The sequence below is a fragment of the Parasteatoda tepidariorum genome, chromosome 2 (genome assembly GCF_043381705.1).
Source record: "Parasteatoda tepidariorum isolate YZ-2023 chromosome 2, CAS_Ptep_4.0, whole genome shotgun sequence".
NCBI classification, from domain to species: domain Eukaryota; kingdom Metazoa; phylum Arthropoda; class Arachnida; order Araneae; family Theridiidae; genus Parasteatoda; species Parasteatoda tepidariorum.
This window is the reverse complement of record NC_092205.1, coordinates 8,446,650-8,467,546: the sequence shown is the minus strand read 5'-3', so window position 1 is coordinate 8,467,546 and position 20,897 is coordinate 8,446,650. Positions and strand designations below refer to the sequence as shown.

Below are 20,897 nucleotides of genomic sequence, written 5' to 3'. Positions count from 1 at the left end.
AAATACCCCAAATTTTTATATACTATAGCAGCTACAAAAAATTGATGGCTAAATAAAAAAATAATTAAGAAATTTGGAAAATAGATGAAAATAGAAGATTGCAAATAAATGGAAACCATATTAATATTTAAGACAAGATTTAACCAATAGATTATTTCTCGATTGTTTGTCTTAAGGCAAAATCAAGAAAACCTTTTTCAACAAATTCATCGAAAAATACTTAATATCGATCTGTTTGTTAAGAGTTATATTAAGGACACTAGAGCAATTTATTTTACCATAAACTACAAAAAAGAACATTTTGTTATACTATTATAAGAGTACAAGCTAGTATAAATTATAGTTAGCAAGTAAAAACTTTTACAATATAATTCAAAATATTTTAATGAATACTAAATTGAAACAATTGTAATTTTATGTCTGCACAAAGTATCATACAACAGCAATGTAACAATTTTACTAAAATTTTAAAGACTTTCCTTTATAATATATAAAAGAATGTTTTTTTTAAACTGGATTTCCAAGCAAATACTTTGCTACAAATTGTACATTTATAATGCTTTACCGAAAAAGATCAAATACTGCATTGACACCTTTGGAACTTTTTGGAAAATTCTAAAAAATAAAAAGTTTTAACTTATTTTCATGAATATTTATAATAAATTATCAATTATAAACATATTAACTATACAACTAGACTAGTAATTGTTGGACATGATTTGTATAATGACTACAATAACAATCAACATTAGGATAATGTGTCTTCAAAAAATATTTTTAATCATTTCCCCCCAAAAAAAACAGAATTAGGATCTGTGCAGTAATGAAAATTAATTTTTTCTATTGTTTAAAGTTCTTAGTTTATAAACATAAAATCATTAAAATTCAAAAACATTTTCAAAGATTTTAAATAAACATGACAAAATAACTAGTTTCTGATAAATATTGCAGAGAAAATTGTGAGAATCATTTATTTTTTGTAATTTAGAATGACTATCGATAATGCAAAGAAAAGAAAATTAAGCACTTTTTACAAACCCCGAATAAAAAAAAACACCTTTAGGGGTTTTTATAAAACGTAAATCAAAAATGAGCACCTTAAAGCACTTTTTGAAAATGCTTTGCTCCCTATAAAAGTAATTGATAACATGATAATTATATGTAATACATTTTCAGTCAAAGGTAAGTACTATTGTATAACGCACATATCATAGCTTGAAAAGGATACCAAATTCTTGAAAAATAAATGAAAAAGAACTCCAGAATACGTTTTTTTTTTAAATATCCTCAGCTTTATTTGCTAATTATAAGTTTCATGACTTCATCAAATTTTTATCCAATTTACTTAAAAACTGTTCATTATTATTATGGTAGTAGGTTTTGCACATTAGTTTCTACTACTCATTTAAAACAAATTTGCATCACATTAAATGACAAAAGAACTTAAAACAAACGCTGATCATTCCATTGATCAAAAACAATAAATACAATTAGAACCATCTAAATCTTATAGAATCTGCATTAAAAACATAGCTTTTAAAGAGAATAAAATGAAAATTAACAATGATATCAAGTTATATAGTTTTAAAAGATCTTCTTTAAAAGGCGGAAAATCTTATTCAATGTAAAAATTAAAAGCCCAATGCCAAGTTAGGTGGATTTCACGCTTTATGTAATCTAAAACTAAAATTAGCACCAAATGGGTACTGTAAGCCTGATATCCTATTGCAAAGTGGTGTAAAAACTAAATTTGCGCCCAGGGGTTGTAAATCCTAACCATGCCACTGTAATATCAACACACATTTGTATGAAAGAAATAGTTTCGTCAAAATTCTTTTTTTTTTCTCATTTTATTTAGTAATCTAAAGCTGTTATTAACAATAATAGTTGCTTTTTAAATGGTATGCTGTGTTTCTTAAACGTTGGTATATGATGAATTAAAATGAGTAATCATATGTTTGTTTAAATTACACTTCTGGTTGAAACATTTTTTACAAAAGCTGCATTGATAGGGTTTTTCGCCAGTGTGAATCCTGATATGCCTGGTTAAAGCTCCCTTCAACATAGTAGAGTAGTTGCAAACAGTACATCGATGTATTTCAAATGTCTTTGGTTGTTCTGAAAAATAAAAATTTTTTTTTATGAGGCATGTAACACACATACAAAGAAAAGCATAAAGCTTAAAAATTTCTGCACTATTAAAAAAAACTAGAAATAAAAAAAGAAATTGTTTATTTATGTGATCTTAACTGCTTTGCAAAAAATAATATACTAAGTAATGTAAGTAATAGGGGGAAAAAATAAATAATTTCTCATATATCATAATTTTTTTTTTTTAGTACAAAATTCCTAGCAAATATGCCAAGAGAAGTAGAACAGTAGTAAGACAAAAATTATTTTCTTCAATAAAAATGAATAAAAAGAAATTGAAATTTTCATAAAAAATTTAAATACCTGAAGCAGTCAGAATTTTGGCAAATTTGGGACTCACAAGCAAGTAGATAAATAATTTGCACATTTTTTCATCATGTGGAATTCGTAGTCGTGTTATGGATATTCAATAATAACAAGAAATTACTTTGTAGTCATTTTTATTTGAGATCAGGACAATATCTCCCTTCCATTTTGTTGTTACATCTTAGGATGTCCAAAAATTATAAAAGTATGATTTAACTTTGATAATAAATGTATATTACTAGGCAAAATCCTAAGCACACGCTAATGGATTATTTATTAATCATTAATATCATTTCATCTTACCTTCAAACAAAAAATAATGAATTAATTATATTTTATGTCGTACCATTTCAGAGAAAAAGCTTTTAAAATATTATTGAATTGAAATAAAATATATATTTAGAGATTACTTATTCTTCAAAAGGATATTTAATATTTTACGATTTTTGATACTTAATTATTTCTTACATAACATTGTATAAATATAATATTCAAAATATATAAAGTACAAAATATTTTTCTCAATAATCACATACATAAATAAAATTTAACAGAAAAGAAAGACAGAGTTTAAAAACAGAAATTTATTCATTTTATTTTAAACAGTTTCAATGTAGCTTTTACAATAGAAAGGCTAATTATTAATAGCTATTAATAATTAGTTTCTGAAAGCAATTTTTGACAAAATGAATTGCAATAAATAGAATAAAAAAAGAGCAAAAAAATAAAAAAAACTTTTTTTCATCAAATAATTATCATATGATAGAAAAAGTTGTAGCAAGAAGAACAAATTAGTTACTTTTCAGTACATAATTCATTAATGAACACTTTTCTAAACAGGGGTCTGTCCAGGCCAAATTTACTACCTTCTAGTGGTCGCAAATTCAACTTTTGGAAAAATGGTAATTTCACAAACTACTTTTTCTTAAAATTTTATTTTTGTATCCCGTAAGAAACGATAAATCCATATTTTTTTAATATAATTTTTAATTTCCACAAATTATGTCTAAATTTTCACAAATTATGTCTAAATTTTCACAAAATAGGTATCTCTTAGAAAAACCTTGACAGACCCCTGCTAAATTCCTATCATTAGTAACTGTTGAATTATTTTTATTTGAAACACTCTATATATAAGTAATGCCTTTAAAAACAGACCTTTTAAAATAAAAACAATTTGCAAAAGTATCTTTATCAAACACAATTTTATGTTCATCAAGGAATTACAATAGATGAATTACAATGTATTAACAATATATTCTTCTATTAGAAAGTATACATCTAGAAGTACTTGCTTATACATAACAGTGACCATTCAGACAGGTGTTAACAACTAGTGTTTCTTATGTGAATAATCATGTGCCTTTTTAAAGCAGACTTTTGAGAAAAACACTTTTGACAAGCTTGGCACTGAAACGGTTTTTCACCAGTGTGAACTTTAAAATGACTGGCCATTTTAGACTTGTAAAGGCTTGTGTAAGTGCAAAAACTACATTGAAATCGTTGAGTACTTTTAAACATATCTGAAAGAAACAGAAATCATATAAATACCTAATAACTAAAGAGTTTTTTTTTTAAAAAAAACATTCAAATCTTTTTTTAAAGCTAACTTGCACAGTTGGTTCCAGACAAATTTGAATTAAAATTTGTTCTGAATATCAAGTTTCAGAAAGAGCTTGGATGTAAATGGTATTTTAAAATCAACATCTTTTTAAAATATATGTTAAAAAAGTACAAACATTAGGGATTACAAATTAATATTTAACCAGAAAATAAGAAAACCTGTACTGCAAGCAGCTATTGAGGGAGAAAGTGAGCGAAGAAATAACGAAACCTGTTTGATTGTCACAAGAAACTGAGAAAAGGTCAAAAGCATTTATTAGAAACAACAAGTATCACTCAGCAACCAACCCAGTTATGACGATTTCAATTTCATAAAACTCTTAAGATTTTGAATTCACTTTTCTTAACGTAAATATTAATCAGTAATCTTAATATGTATAATTTTCTACAAGGATCCTAAAATTTCTTTTTAAAAGTAATGTTCACAGAACCACCATTTCATTTTCATTTTACATTCATTTCATTAGTACAAATAAGTACAATCACAAACAGGAAACATAACTTTTTTTTTGGGGCTAAACGAATACTGTATGGAATATAGTAGTACAAAAAAAATTTATACAAACACAACAAAAAAATTTGGCAATACGTCAGTAGTTCATCATAAAATTAAAGATATTGTTGAAAAAATATCAGAAAATATTTTAAAAACTAGCACTGATTAATAAAAAAAAGTAAACCTATATACAATACTGTTATGCAAAGAGGCTTTAAAATTAAAAAAAAATTCATGCAAGACATTAAAAAAAAGGATAAAAAATATTTTTGCACCTTAATATTGCAAGATAATTTTTAAAAAGTTAATGATTTCTTAGTAATGACTAATGGTAAAATGACTACAACAATAAAGTGAAATTTGTTATTAGGCGAGTGTTGTCAAATCAGGGCAGTGCTGCATTTTGTTTTTCAAGGATGTGCAATTCCACTTCACAATGAGAGTTTTCTTAAGTATATAGATTTATAATAAATATTACAAAAGATAAACAAAATAGAAAAATTTGAGTACATATTGTAATTTATTTTCTTTAAATATGTATAACATAGGAAAAGGATAGAATTATATAATTTCCAAAAAAACATTTAAATTTTCACAAAAGACATCACTCGAAACTAACATCTACAAATGACACTGAAACTGGACAGGTTATGTATAAATTTAGACACGCAATTTTAATCAATGTTTTCTAAAATGAATGATCATGTGTCTTTTTAGATCACACTTTTGAGTAAAACGCTTCTGACAAGTGGCACATTGAAATGGTTTTTCCCCAGTGTGAAATTTCATGTGCGTGGTTACTCTCGACTTGCTAAGGTGCGAGTAGTTGCAAAAACTGCACTGATATATTTTACTTCCTTTGAATAGATCTGAAAGAAAAAAAAGATTAACTTTGTCAAAATCTTACAATTGTTTGATTTTCATGTCTAAATAAATAAGAGTATTTGTATTTTACTTTTACTAAGAAGTTTTTGTGAAGTACAGCAAAACTTAGTACCGCAAAAGATTTAAAAAAAAAGATAGAAAAAACTTTAACAAACATCATAATTTATTTTTCTAAGAGCCATTTATATAGAAAAAAAGAAGATAAAATTTTATAAATGTCAGAAAAACAAACAAAATTACTACAAAAAGATCATCCAAAAATAACATTTACATTATTGTAACAATATTAACATTAGATGGGTCTACAACCAGTGCTTGTTAACATGAGTAACCATGTGCCTCTTCAAATCACACTTCTGAGTAAAACACTTCCCGCATGTGTAACACTGAAAGGGTTTTTCGCCAGTGTGAAATTTCATGTGTCTGGCCATTTTGGACTTGTTAAAATGCACATAGTGGCAAAAATTGCATCGATATATTTTACTTCCTTGGTGCAGAGAAAGAGTGCCTATGCAAGAGAAAGAGTATCTTTGTGAAAATCTTATGATAAACTGTATGATTTTGAAATTTAAATAAATATTTAACACTTCTGATGAAAATGGAAATTCATTGCTTTAAATTATGAAAAATGCAATAAATCTCTTAATACCATTTAATAAATAAAAACAGTAATAATTCATGAATATCATAATAGTATTAGTACAATAAGATGTATACAGTAATAAAAAATAATGTTGAAAAAATAACAAGACTTTAAATATCTTCTTCATATATTACTTTTACAATATATAACAAAGTACTAATATCTTATTGGACTATTGGAAAGGCTATTGACATGACTATTGCAAAGGCCGGAAATGAACTACGGAAGTAGGGTCAAGTTGAGAAAATATTTTTCACCATTAGACCAACTGTTTTATAAATGATTGAACTCTCACCTTTCTTCGAGATATTCATGAAAGTCAAGAAATAAATTTTACAAGGATTCAAACTTTTTTTTAATAAGAATCTTTGCATTTAAGCTAATAAAATGCTTGCATTGTATGTCAATTTTGAATAAAACAATACAAAAAATAAACAAAATAAGAAACATTTCAGTAAAATTAAAGTTTTATTTTTTACTTTACAAAATTAAAAATGGATATCTTATACAAAAAACATCTCAATACAGTAGAACCTCGATAAACCGAAGGGACCAGACTTCAATCAGATAAGCGAAATATTCTGATTTTAGAAGTAAAATTTTTTAAAAACAATTTTCATCATAAAAACCCTGCTTTTTTTAATAACAATATAACAGGCTTTCTTTTTGCGAAGAGGAAGTCATAATAATGAAATTATACAACACAAGTAAAAATAAAAAGAGGGATTATGCAAGGAAATGGGCAAAATCTGTAATACAGAGCCAGTGGCATGCGCTCCAAATTACTTAACTTTTAAAACGCAAGCAAAGTCAGGGTGCATAGCCAAATCTTTCAACAAAAAATAAGCACCTTTTTAACACTCAAAAAATATTTTTAAGCACTATATACATTAACAAAAAGCAAAATAATTTTCAAAGACTTAATATGATCATAATAAAATAACAGTTCAGTTGACGCACATGCGGACTCGCAAGTATTTCATCAAAGATGTAAAAGGATTGGCACTTTCATACTGGACCGACGGTACACCGAAACAGATTGCAGTTGAATGAATTGTGAAAACGTTCAATAGAACAATGTGGAAAGAACGCTTTTACATAATACATGTCGATTTTCGCCAAAAAACCTCATTTTCGAAAAATTAAGCACTTTTTAAAAACACCCAATGAAAAAAGCACTTTTAAGGGCTTTTAAAAAAGAAAATCGAAAATAAGCACCTTTAAGCACTTTTTAAAAACGCTATGCACCATGAAAGTTACTACCAACCTTTTTAACAATTCAGTTCAGCTTTGAACAATTCTTTAATGTATAATGATTCTTCCTAAATATATCAAATAATTCTGAATAAGACTTGGATGATCGAGGTGGTACTGTGATTATACAATGACAAATCCCATAAATAAATATTTACAAATAGCACTGTTAGTTTAGCCAGATTGATACAAAGGTTCCTTAAAATGAATCAACATGTGCGATTTTAAATGACATTTTTGAGCAAAGCACTTCAAACACTGGGCACACTGAAATGGTTTTTCGCCAGTGTGAACTTTCAAGTGTCTAGCCATTTTTGCTTTGTTACAATTTGAATATGGACAAGAACTGCATTGATATATTTTTCTTCTCTTCTGAAAATCTAAAAAGAAAGAAAGCAACTAGGTCAAAACCTTTTTAATTGTATAAGTTCTATAACGTTGTATGTAATGTATTTACTCTTTTTGAAAGAAACAGACATTTGTGTGGTTAAATACATAAAATTAATAAGAATGCATTGTATTTCTAAATACTATTTAGTATTAAGTACAACTTCTTTTATGCAAATCTGAACAAAAGGAACAACTAGGTCATAAATTTTTTAATTGTATAAATTCTAAAATGCTGTCCATAATGCATTAATTATTTTGGAAAGAAACATATATTTATGTGCTTAAATGATCAAGATGCAATTTTACATGGCATAATAGATTTGAGAGAAATCAGTCAAATAGTTTCTGAGAAATAAAATTTCAAAAATACAACTTTTTCAAAATTCAATTTCTTAAGAACTATTTAACCAATTCCTCTCAAATTTTGTATTTTGCCATGTAAAATTGCATTCTTTAAAATGATGTAGAAACCTGTACCGCCTTACAACTCGAAATTTTACCAGCTGTTATTAAACAAAATAAAAAATATTTACTATATTTTAATAATAATAATATTAAATATTTACTGTATTTTCTGGTCTGAAATCTAAACCTGTCATAAAAAAGGTATGTTTATTCAGAGAAAGACGTTTTTTTTCCATTTTGAAACTTAAAATAACATCTGCACTAATTAATTAGCATATTTGAAGTCACCCTTATGAGCCTTTAAGATTGAGTTATAGAATGCGAAGATCTGATCATTAGACTAAAAAATATTTAGGGTGGTCCGTCTTTTATTATGCGCACTATACATGAAAACAAGTTGATATAAATAACCAACGCAAGTAAGATTTCAGAAAAATATAAATGATAGAAATAAATATATAAAAAGTGTCAGCAACAATGAATAAGGCAGGATGCTCACTAAATCTATTCAAACAAAAATTCAAACAGAAAAATCTGCATAGATTTTAATTTAAGAAATTAAGAATTAAAATATACAGAAACATAAGGAAGCTATCCTCGTCTTAAACACAATGATAAAATAAAATAATAATAATAATATAATATAAAATAATAATAATAAAATAAATAAAATTAAAAAAAATGAATGAATACAAAAATCTGTGTAAATTTCATTTGTAATATTGTTTAAGACTTTATCCAAAGATTAATTTTGCAAAACATATTTGTTTAACAAACAATTTTGTGTAACAATGTAAAAAAAAAAAAATTCAATTTTAAAAAGTTTATAGTATGTCACCTCAAAAATTAATTTTTCATTACACTAGATAAAGTTAAGAAATTTATTAATGCCAGTAACAATAAATGCTTAAGATTTTTGAGCGAAAACTACATACTCTACACATGTGTCATATATTTATCTATATATGACACAATAAAGATTTGATTTAAGAATCATTCATAATTGGGTACTTGCACTTTAAGAAGAAGATTACAGATACACAACACATGTGACCTATGACACATGTGTAGAGTATGTAGTTTATGATACATGTGACCAGCTGATTGCTTTTAAGCGAAATGGCATGCTTAAGCTGAACTAAGATTCTCCACATAAGTTAGAATGTTAATCAATGAGAAGTTAATTAAATAGTGTCGTATCGCACTTTGAATTTGTTGAAATACAATTCTTTCACGTCTATGACTTTTACTTAACTTAGATTTATTATTTGTTTATGTATTTTATTGTAACTTAGATATATTTTTGTTTTGTGTACCTGGCAATTTTGATGCATAATTAGTTTGCTTATGTTCCATATGGTTTCATGCCTATCTTTTGCTAAGTAAGAAATATATACTGAAATATTTGTGAAAGAATATAGAATGTATCACTTAAGAGAATTCATACTTGATGGGCTTGGCTAACTCGAAATAAAACGAAGAAAAATGAAGCAGTAGTTAACATAAACAAATGCCACGTTTCAACAACCAATCAATATCAAGATACATACACTACGTCATTTGCAGGCATTCCATTATTAAATTCTATAGTTATCGATAAAGAACATAGAAATTTATGATCTAATGTCAGAGCTTTTTAAAGTGAGTGATCATATGTCTTTTCATGACACACTTTTGCGCAAAATACTTCGGACACATGGCACATTGAAATGGTTTTTCCCCAGTATGAACTTTCACATGTCTAGTCATTTTTGATTTGTCAAAATGTGAGTACTGACAAAAACTGCATTGATATGTTTTACTTCTCTTGAGCAGGTCTGAAAAAAAGAGAGTAATAAGATTAAAATCTTTCAGTAATACAAGTTGCATAAGATATTCAAATATATAAATCTCCAAGCCTGGAGTTTCGTGCCACACACTACCTCTGATGAATAACATGAGGAAAATATTGTTTTAACGCAGAAAAATCTGTTGCTTAAAGTTTCGAAAAAATTGTCATTTACTCAGAGGGTTTATCTTTTAAAAGAAAACAGATGTTTAGACATTTTAATGCAATAAGGAATTGAGAAAACAAACTTGCAGATACTATTAACAATATCAGATAAAAAAATTAAAAAAAATGACATTGTTTGAAAAACATTGTGCAAAAATAGCTAAATTTTTAGAACACATTTCGTCATATTTTTTCATCTCCTATTCTTTTTATAATATTAGCTTAGTATTATATACAGGACACAAAAAAAGTGGAATGGGCTATCTATATTAAGAAATCCGAAAAATGATGAAATGTTTTTTAAGAATATATTTTTAATAAAATTATAAAAAGCTAATAAAAGTTTCAGATTTTAAGAATGAATAGAGAAACAAATATTACTATTTGAAGATTTAGTAATAATTGCGAATTTATGTAAATATACTTAATTAATGTAAATAAATAATTTCAGAATAAATGTATGTGAATGACACAACTAGAAGAAGAGTATCAGTAATACTGCAGAGTTTGACATAAAACACTAAAACTACATAAAATAATTTCAACATAAAATCTGTGAGATTTTTAATTCAAGAACAATATATTAAATTGAATACAATGACAAGCTTAGTGGAAAACATATAATGAGTTAATAGAAATTGACTTTGAATGTATATATATATACCCGGAAGCAGTTTACAAATTTATTTTTCATTGAAAATTACTTTATAGAAATGAGATATAGTAGAATAAAATAATTTTGGATGCAAAAATCAAAGATATTCTTTAACACAGAAAAATTAACAAAATTATATTTAATATGTTTTCCTTACAAGTTTGTGCTCAGTGACATTTAACACTGGAAATTTAATGTGTAACTTATGGTATTACGAGATATAATTTCCAAAGTTGAAAGTCACTTCTCACTGCGCATCCCATTATTTCCACAGCCCACAAAATAAATCATAATTTAACCAAGCTAAATTTTCAAAATTTTGCTCTTTTATGCTTATTTTTCAATTTCAATTTTCAGACAACTTTTTTTTAAAGATCAATTCTACATTTAAAAAAATAAATAAAACTTTTACACCAAATTTTTTTTGTATATTTTATTATCGAAATATATGTAGATTTGAAATATGTAATAAAAAATACGCAATGAACCCATTTTCAGAAGAAGAAAAAATTGCACCCCGAGAGGGTTAATACTAAGCAATCTATTAGTTTTTTGAATAAGCCTACAGAAACATCTTTGGGTAAGCAGTGCATTTGCGTATGCAACTTATAACATCCCAATAATGAAATAAAGTGATGTAAAAAAAAAAACATAACACATTTCTAGAGCTAGTTTAAATAAATCCTATAGTACATAACAGCAATTTAATCATCCATGTTTTTTCATGGCATAACACATTTCCTACAAGTGGCACACTGAAACAGTTTTTTTTTTTGCCAGTGAATACATTTACCTTATACTAACATTTTTCCAGAGTAAAACAATTTAAACTAAAGATATTTATCACAATATACATTAAAAAAATACTTCTTGTTTATACAGATCACAAAAGAGATTTATTATGAGTAATAGAATGTCTTTTCAAATTGAATAAGTTGGCAAAACACTTATCACAAGTAGTGCACTGAAATGGTCTTTCTCCAGTGTGAACTTTCACATGCCTAGTCATTTTTGATTTGTCAAAATGCGAGTACTGACAAAAACTGCATTGATATGTTTTACTTCTCTTGAGCAGGTCTGAAAAAAAGAGAGTAACAAGATTAAAATCTTTCAGTAATACAAGTTGCATATGATATTCAAATATATAAATCTCCAAGCCAGGAGTTTCTTGCCACACACTACTTTCTGAGGAATAACGTGAAGAAAATAGTGTTTTAATGCAGAAAAATCTGCTGTTTAAAGTTTTGAAAAAATTGCCATTTACTCAGAGGGTTTATCTTTTAAAAGAAAACAGATGTTTAGGCATTTTAATACAACAAAGAATCGAGAAAACAAACTTGCAGATACTATTAAAAATGTCAAATAAATTTTTTTTTATTAATGACATTGTTTGAAAAATATTGTGCAAAAATAGCTGAACTTTTAGAACACATTTCTGCACCTTTCTCTTCTCATATTCCTTTAATAATATTAGCTCAGTATTACATACAGGACATAAAAAAAAGTAGAATAGCCTATCGATATTAAGAAATCCAAAAAATGATGAAATGTTTTTTAAGAATATATTCTTAATAAAATTATAAAAAGCTGATAAAAGTTTGAGAAACAAATGATAAAATTTGAAAATTTAGTAATATTCGTGAATCTATGTAAATATACTTAATTAATATAAGTAAATAATTTCAGAATAAATGTATGTGAATGACATAACTAGAAGAAGTTTATCAGTAATACTGCAGATGTAGAGATACAAACACTAAAAGTACATAAAATATTTACTACATAAAATCGGTTATATTTTTAATTCAAGAACAATATATTAAATTTAACAAAATGACAAGCTTGGTGGCTTTGAATGCATTTGGATATATGTATGCAAGCTTTGAATGCATACATATATCCAAAAGCAGTTTACAAATCTATTTTTCATAGAAAATTACTTTATAGAAATGAGATATAGTAGAATAAGATAACTTTGTATGCACATATCAAAGATATTTTGTAACACAGAAAAATTGATATACACAAAATAATATTTAACATGTTTTCCTTACAAGTTTGTGTTCAGTGACATTTAACACTGGAAATTTAAGGTGTAACTCATGGTATTAAGTGATATAATTTTCAAAGTTGAAGGTCACTTCTCGCTGCACATCCAATTATTTCCACAGCCCACAAAAAAATTAATTTGCTCAATTTGTAATCTCTGCAGAGATGCATTTTTTTCGTCTATTTAAGTGTGTAACAGGCTCTTTTCCTGTTCATGGTTTTATTTTGGCTTTTATATGATGCTAAATTGTTTACTCAGATTTAGGTTAAAAGACGGCATTGGTTGTCCATATTTCAGTGAAATATACATGAATATTTTGCAGCATTTTATACACTCTTTCCAAAGCTCAAAGATGTCTAACAGAAAGCATTTTGCGCGTGATATGACCTGCACTCTTAGACTGATAGCAAGTTTTGTAAGTATTTTTTCATATTTTCGTTATACACTTCATTTATATATTTTACATTTGTTTTTCATAAAATAAATCATTATTTAACCAAGATAAATTTTCAAAATTTTGCTCTTGTATGCTTATTTTTCAATTTAATTTTTCGGACTACTTTTTTTAAAGATCAATTCTACATTTAAAAAAATAAATAAAACTTTTACATCAAAATTTTTTTGAATATTTTAATACCAAAATATATGTAGATTTTAAATATGTAATAAAAAATATGCAATGAACCCAGATTCATAAAAAAAAAAAAAAATTACACCCCGAGAGGGTTAATACTAGGCAATCTATTAGCTTTTTGAATAAGCCTGCAGAAACATCTTTGGGTAAGCAGTGCATTTGCCCATGCAACTTATAACATCCCAATAATGAAAGAAAGTTATGCAAAAAAAAAAAGATGACACATTTCTAGAACTGGTTTAAATAAATCCTATACTACATAACTGCACTTTAATCATCCATGAACAGTAAATTAATTGAACTTAGAATACCAAATATTAGCAAGAATATTAATTTTGTACTGAGTAATGAAAAAACAAACATACAACATAGAAAATATTTGTGTAAACTACATAGGCATAAAATATTTGTGTAAGTTATTTTTCTTCGATAAAGTTCGTACAGAATCAAATAAATGCGATCCAAATTTAAAACATTCGATACTAGTGTTAATAAATAACTTTCACTATTAAAACAGAGTTGGAGTATGTGTTTCTTAAAATCACGTTTTTTGTCTTATAACATATTTCATATAAGTGGCACACTGAAATAGTTTTTTTTGCCAGTGAATACATTTATCTTATACTAACATTTTTCTGGAGTAAAACAATTTAAACTAACGATATTTATCACAATAGATATTAAAAAGTACTTCTTGTTTACACATATTACAAAAGAGATTTATTGTGAGTAATAAATTGTCTTTTCAAATTGAATAAGTTGGCAAAACACTTATCACAAGTGGCACACTTAAATGGTCCTTCCCCAGTGTGAACTTTCATGTGCCTATTCATTTTTGACTTGCGAATATTTGAGTATGGACAAAAATTGCATCTATACACAGTATTTGCATTGCAGAGATCTAAAAAAAGGTGACAGCAACTATGTCAAAATTATATTCATAAGGTTGAATTTTCATAAAGTAGTTTCATTAAGATTCCAACATTCAATGCTATGTGTTAAAAATAACTTCAACTATTAAAACAGAATTTAAGTCAGTGTTTCTTCAGTTTACGACTAAAAATGTTCAGCTCCATAGCCTTGTAATTTTTGTTCCAATCCAGAAGACAAGGGAACTCGTGGATCAGGTATTGGGAGAAATTTGTATTCATGGAGGATTTTTTGATGGAACTAACAGCTACATGGATAGAAAAACTAAGAAAACCTCCCATTGTTAGCCTGTTGGCAAGGAGACTCTAATCCAGGATCCATCTACCACTAAAGAAGTTATTACATCAGCACCGTGGTCGATTCATATCGACCAACCATTGCTGGGATTCGAAGCTGCTTCACCTCATTGGAAGGCCAAACACTCTATTCCGTGAGCCACCATGGCTCAAGACCTCAATATTGCTACTAACATCGTATGAGAACTGTCCAAAGAACTTCGAAACGATATGTTCAGGACATACGTACTGAATGTCAAGCTTGATTGACCCCTAACAGCTGATAAAACAGACATTTTGAAAACTGCTTCTCTACTCTCTTCTGGACAAATATATCCTTCTGCCTAAAATATACTTGCAGGCAGTTGACAAATTGTTATATTATTTATTATTTCTGAAAATTATATTTATGCTAAACAATCGTTACGTTGCTAGAAAATTATAACATTTAAATAGCTATTTATTAGAAGAAATACAAGGAAACATATAAAAAGATACAGTTAAAAAAAGATGGAGATATCTTTCTTAAAAAATAATTTACCCCATCGTTTAAATAGCCACAATGTGAAATTTCTCAGGGAATGCTTCCAATTTTTTTCTGAGAAATTCCCCAACTACAACGTCTCTAGTTTAGAAGTTATGGAGCCATTCTAGCTCAGTGTTTTGTTTCCATGTGATTCTTTCTGCATAAGAACTAGTTGAGTCAATGGAATTGAGTTAACTGGTTTAGAATAACATCATTCTTTTCGGTGCACATATCACATTTTGTCACACTGAATATTTCTTAAAAATGGGTAAAATTATTTGGGTAAACTAGATAACTCAGTTATGAGTAAACCTAGGAATATGAATTTATTTTTACACAACATTTTCCAAAACCTCTTTAAATGGGCTCATAAGAGAAACCTTTTACAAAATCACGAGCAAGCGATTTTATTGTGGTTCAAGTTAACTAGATAAAACACTCTATAATATACTGAGTTAAAAGAAACCACGAAATATTTATGCATTAATTTAATATTACAAAAGATATACAAAACAGAAAAAGTTAGTGGTATTTAAAAACATTGTTTTTTCCTTGGGCTAGATAAAGTATTTAATTGTATAAATGCCTAAAACACTTGTAGGGTTGCATATAAAAAATAATGTAAGAAACTAATTTCAAAACAATAATATAATTAAAAGAGGTTTATAGTAAGTGCTTCTTAAAATGAGTGATCATATGTCTTTTTAAATCACAATTTTGAGTAAAACATTTTTGACAAATAATACATTGAAATGGTTTTTCTCCAGTGTGAACTACCAAGTGCCTAGTTATTTTGTTACCTCATTTTCGAAAAATTAAGAACTTTTTAAAAACACCCAATGAAAAAAGCACTTTTAAGGGCTTTTAAAAAACAAAAATAAGCACCTTTAAGCACTTTTTAAAAACGCTATGCACCATGAAAGTTACTACCAACTTTTTTAACAATTCAGTTCAGCTTTGAACAATTCTTTAATGTATAATGATTCTTCCTAAATATATCAAATAATTCTGAATAGGACTTGGATGATCGAGGTGGTACTGTGATTATACAATGACAAATCCCATAAATAAATATTTACAAATAGCACTGTTAGTTTAGCCAGATTGATACAAAGGTTCCTTAAAATGAATCAACATGTGCGATTTTAAATGACATTTTTGAGCAAAGCACTTCAAACACTGGGCACACTGAAATGGTTTTTCGCCAGTGTGAACTTTCAAGTGCCTAGTTATTTTGTATTTGTCAAAATTTGAGTATGGACAAAAACTGCATTGATATATTTTTCTTCTCTTCTGAAAATCTAAAAAAAAAAGAGTAACTAGATCAAAATATAATATGTCAAAAAATAACAAAAATGTCAAAAAATAACAAAAATGTCAAAAAATAACAAAAATGTCAAAAAATAATAAAACAATTTCATATAACTTTTATTTGAAAACCAATGATAAAAAATATGAAACAAAATCGTTGCTTGGTAATACATTTAACAAAGTTGTTGCTTAATACAATCTCAAACAAGAAAATGTCTCAATTAAATGCAACAAGCAAAATTATTGAAGCACATTCTATAGACCATATTCTTAGAAACTGATAAAAAAGTAATATTTAAAATAAACATTCATTTGACTCTAATATTCATTCGAACAAGTAGTGCTTTGAATCAACATTCATACAAATGTGAATAAATGTATAAGAGATGATATACTACAAAAAAAAAATAACTTGGCAACCAAACACATTATAAATAACACTGAAAGTAAGCACAGAAAAATAAACTGCACAACTTAACCAATTTTTATTTCAGTAAAAAAAAGACAAAAAAAAAAAAAACATGGAAGTTCAAGTAATATTTTTATGAATCAAAGAAAACAAATTTTGGAATATCAAAAATCGGGAATTAAAATTTTTTTTCTAACAAAAAATGACATTTAGAAACTTGCTAGACTAAAATAATGTTGCATAACAACAGCCCATTCTGAAGATGTCTAAAAAGCAGAGAAATGCAAAATGTTAAACTTGTTCTTCCAGCAAGCTCTTCAAATCAACTTGGAGAGAAAAATTTTGCTAATGCAGTTTAATTATCTAGCACCCTTGCTACCTTGCAGGGGCGTGTCAGAAAATTGAAATCATTGTATAATCGGCAGGTCTTTTGAAATACTTAAGTGTAACTGCATTTTAAATCACTCAATATAAGCAGGGACTTGCTTTTAGTTTTCTATCATAAATAACAATATCATATCACAAAAAAAGTTTTCTCTTTAATTGATAGTTTTAACTAGCAAGATTTTGGATTCATTGTCACAACAAAAAAAATTGTAATGTCAGACATAACAATGATGAGGTGGTAATAACAAGTGAAATACTTGTACTGCATGTCGGAAAACAAAGGTGTATAATCGGGCGTTGGAAAGTACAGGTTCTACAGTAACAAGTCTTTTTTCATTAAGTTGTTTGTTGCTGAAACACTTTCAAAAATTATAGTGCGTGATAATAAGAGCAGATATTTCTAAGAATGTACTGAGTGATCCAAATAGTAATTATATATACATAGACATAAATTTTTTTGCGTGACTTATTGCTGTTTTGAGTGATCCAAACAATAACTATTTTGTTTTTATATTCAGTGAATTTTTACTTTTAATTTTCTTTCAAAGTTCCAGTAAGGTATATAAAATTTATAACTAAATATTGTAAGAGAAACAAGGTATAAAAAGATAGATGAAATTTAATTTTATGATTCTTCTTTTGGTAGATATGAGTTTGCATCCTACAAATGGAAGAAATGTGACAAAGATAAAAGCCAACCACAAAACTTACATTTATAAACAATTCAGAAAAATTAAAAAGGTTTAAATTTTTTTTTAATGATTATTCATATGTTTTTTCAAATCATGTTTTTGAGTATAACCTTTTAGACAACTGTCACACCAAAATGGTTTTTCTTTAGTGTGAGTTATTTTGCCTAGTTATTTTGTACTTGTTAAAATTTGAGTAGGGACAAAAACTACATTGATGTACTTTACGTCTCTTGAGCACATCTGGAAAATAGAGAGAGAGCAACTTGATTAAAATATTATAAATCAAATCTTTCAAATACTTTCTCTTTGAAATGATATTTTAAAGAAAGCAGACATTGGTGTACAGTGCGCCAAAAAAAAAGGACCACAAAGAGTAACTTTTGATCTAATGATCAGATCTTCATGTTCTAGGACCTAAACTTAATGGTTAGAAGGGGTGGCCTCAAATATGCTAATTGATTAGTACAGACGATATTTTAAGTCAAGAGATCAGACACAAAAATGTACTTTCTCGGAATAAACATACCTTTTTTCAGCGGATTTTGGTTTCTGACTTCAAAATATAAGGGGTAGCCACAATCTGGGAAATATGGTCCCCATAGTTTGTTCAGGAGAGCGATCCAAAGTTTGGGCCCCATAATGTTAATTTTTCTTTTTGCGTATTACGCGATATCTTCACAATTATAAAATTTGTCTATCCACAGATAATTTCAAAAATAAATAATTATTACTTAGTATTAATAAATATTGACGCCCGGTGGCTGAGCGGTAGCGCTTCGCGCTGTCGTGCCACAGGTCCCTGGTTCAATCTTTGGGCCGGGCAAGGTTGACTCAGCCTTTCATCCCTTCAGTGGGTCGATAAATGAGACCCAAGCATGCTTGGGAACTAAACACTGGGGGTTCGGCGTTCGGCTGACCACCCGACCAGAGCATCTGCTTCTGCACCCCAGAGCCCTAGGTCAAGAAAACTGAGATGGACACAGTAGGCCTAGGCCCTCTAGGGATGTCGCGCCGCTGAGTTTAGTTTATTAATAAATATTTATTACTTTATTTAATAATAGTTGAAAAAATTTTGAATTGTAAGATATACAATTGTTTACATAATTTTAAAGTATGTAATTTTACATGGCAAAATACCAAAATTTGTGCGAAATCGGTCAAAGAGTTCCTGAGAAATCAAATTTTAAATATACGACTTCTTTAAAATTGGATTTTTCAGGAACTGACCAAATTCGATTCTTTAGATCAAAAGTCATTCAGGGTGATCCAATTTGTTTTGGGGCACTGTACATCAATGCCTGGTATTATCGAGAAGATGATAGGTTTATGGATAACATTTTGAGTGTTTCTTAAAATTTTAAAAATAAAACTTAACAATTTCAATTTATTAATTAACAAATTTATAAAAAAATGCTTGGTAATGTGTAACATATAAGAAAGATGTTGCTTAATACAATCTCAAAACATAAAAAGAGTATGAAATTACTCAAACACAATACTATTAAAATACATTCTTTAAACTAAATTTTTACAAACTGATATAAAATGTAATAATATTTGTAATAAAATTTTATAAAAATAAGTGTTTATAAATTTCGATTCTAATATACATGAAATACCATCCCCCCAACTAATATTTACTAACAATACAGAAAAATTAGAAAGGTCTACAATTTTTCTTGTTTTTCATATGTCTTTTTAAATCACATTTTTGAGTAAAACATTTTTGACAAGTGGCACACTGATAAGGTTTTTCCCCTGTGTGGAATTTGATGTGTCTAGTTATTTTCCACTTGCAATCATTTGTGTAATTGCAAAAAATGCACTGAAATATTTTATATCCTTTCAGAGAATCTGCAAGAGAGTAATGATATAAAAATTATAAACTAAAATCGAGAAAACTTAACCAGTCTTAAATCAATTAAAAGTAAATACCCATTTATATGTTTAAAAATGCATATAATCAGTCAAATATTACTAGCATAGCCAAGAATTACTCATTTTCAATAAAATTAACATATTATTTAAACAAAATATCTTCAAAAATATGACAAAAAACTATATTTATAATAAGTTCATAAAAACTATATAAAAAAGTATTTAGTTTTTATGAGTTATAGACATATTTTGAAAACAACTTTGATAAAAACTATATAAAATATTTCTAACTCATTTCAATAAAATTAACATATTATTTAAACAAAATGTTTTCAAAAATATATCTAAAAAGCATTATTTTTTAATGTAAATAACATAATACAGATGATGAATACAGAAAAAAAAAATATTTAAATGAAGAAAAGCAAGTTAGAGCAATGTATATGGTATTATTATAACATAAAAATACTAAAAAAGTTTTTTTTAGTTAATATTTGATAAGTTCGGATTTATGTTGCCACAAAATAAACAATATTACATTTTATAATATTTCATTAATGATGATAGAAATGATATTATTTTTAAATAGCAGCCAGTTTAGTCATGCTTTAGAGTAACTGTTTTTTAAAATGAATGATCATGTGTCTTTTTAAATCAGATTTTTGGGCGAAACACTTATGGCAAATATCACATTGAAAAGGTTTTACTCCAGAGTGGAATTTGATATGTCTGTTTATATTTGATCTGGTGGAGGTTGAGTAGTGACAATAACTACACTGAAATCTTTTAATTCCCATGGAAGTATCTGAAAAGTGAGGAAAAAAAACATGTATCAAAATCTTATAACTCAAAATTTTTTTAAATCAAGTTTTAAATATTTTTAAAGAAAACAGACATGGATTTAAAAGAAATAAATAACACTGTCAAATGCAACAAAATCAGTGATGAGGTCAGACCAACATATTTTTCTACTATAAGATATATATTTGATTTAGTACACTTAA

The 20,897-nt window shown here is 27.1% G+C and overlaps 1 long non-coding RNA gene across 1 annotated transcript; it reads right to left on the bottom strand.

The window, feature by feature from the left end:
• Positions 1-3,643: 3,643 nt before the first annotated feature.
• LOC107456366 (uncharacterized) lies at positions 3,644-20,494 on the bottom strand. The gene is made up of 4 exons (XR_006224788.2): positions 15,232-20,494; positions 9,704-11,878; positions 5,733-7,738; positions 3,644-5,445 (listed from the first exon to the last, which is right to left on the bottom strand). It is a non-coding gene; the product is annotated as an uncharacterized lncRNA (long non-coding RNA).
• Positions 20,495-20,897: the final 403 nt, after the last annotated feature.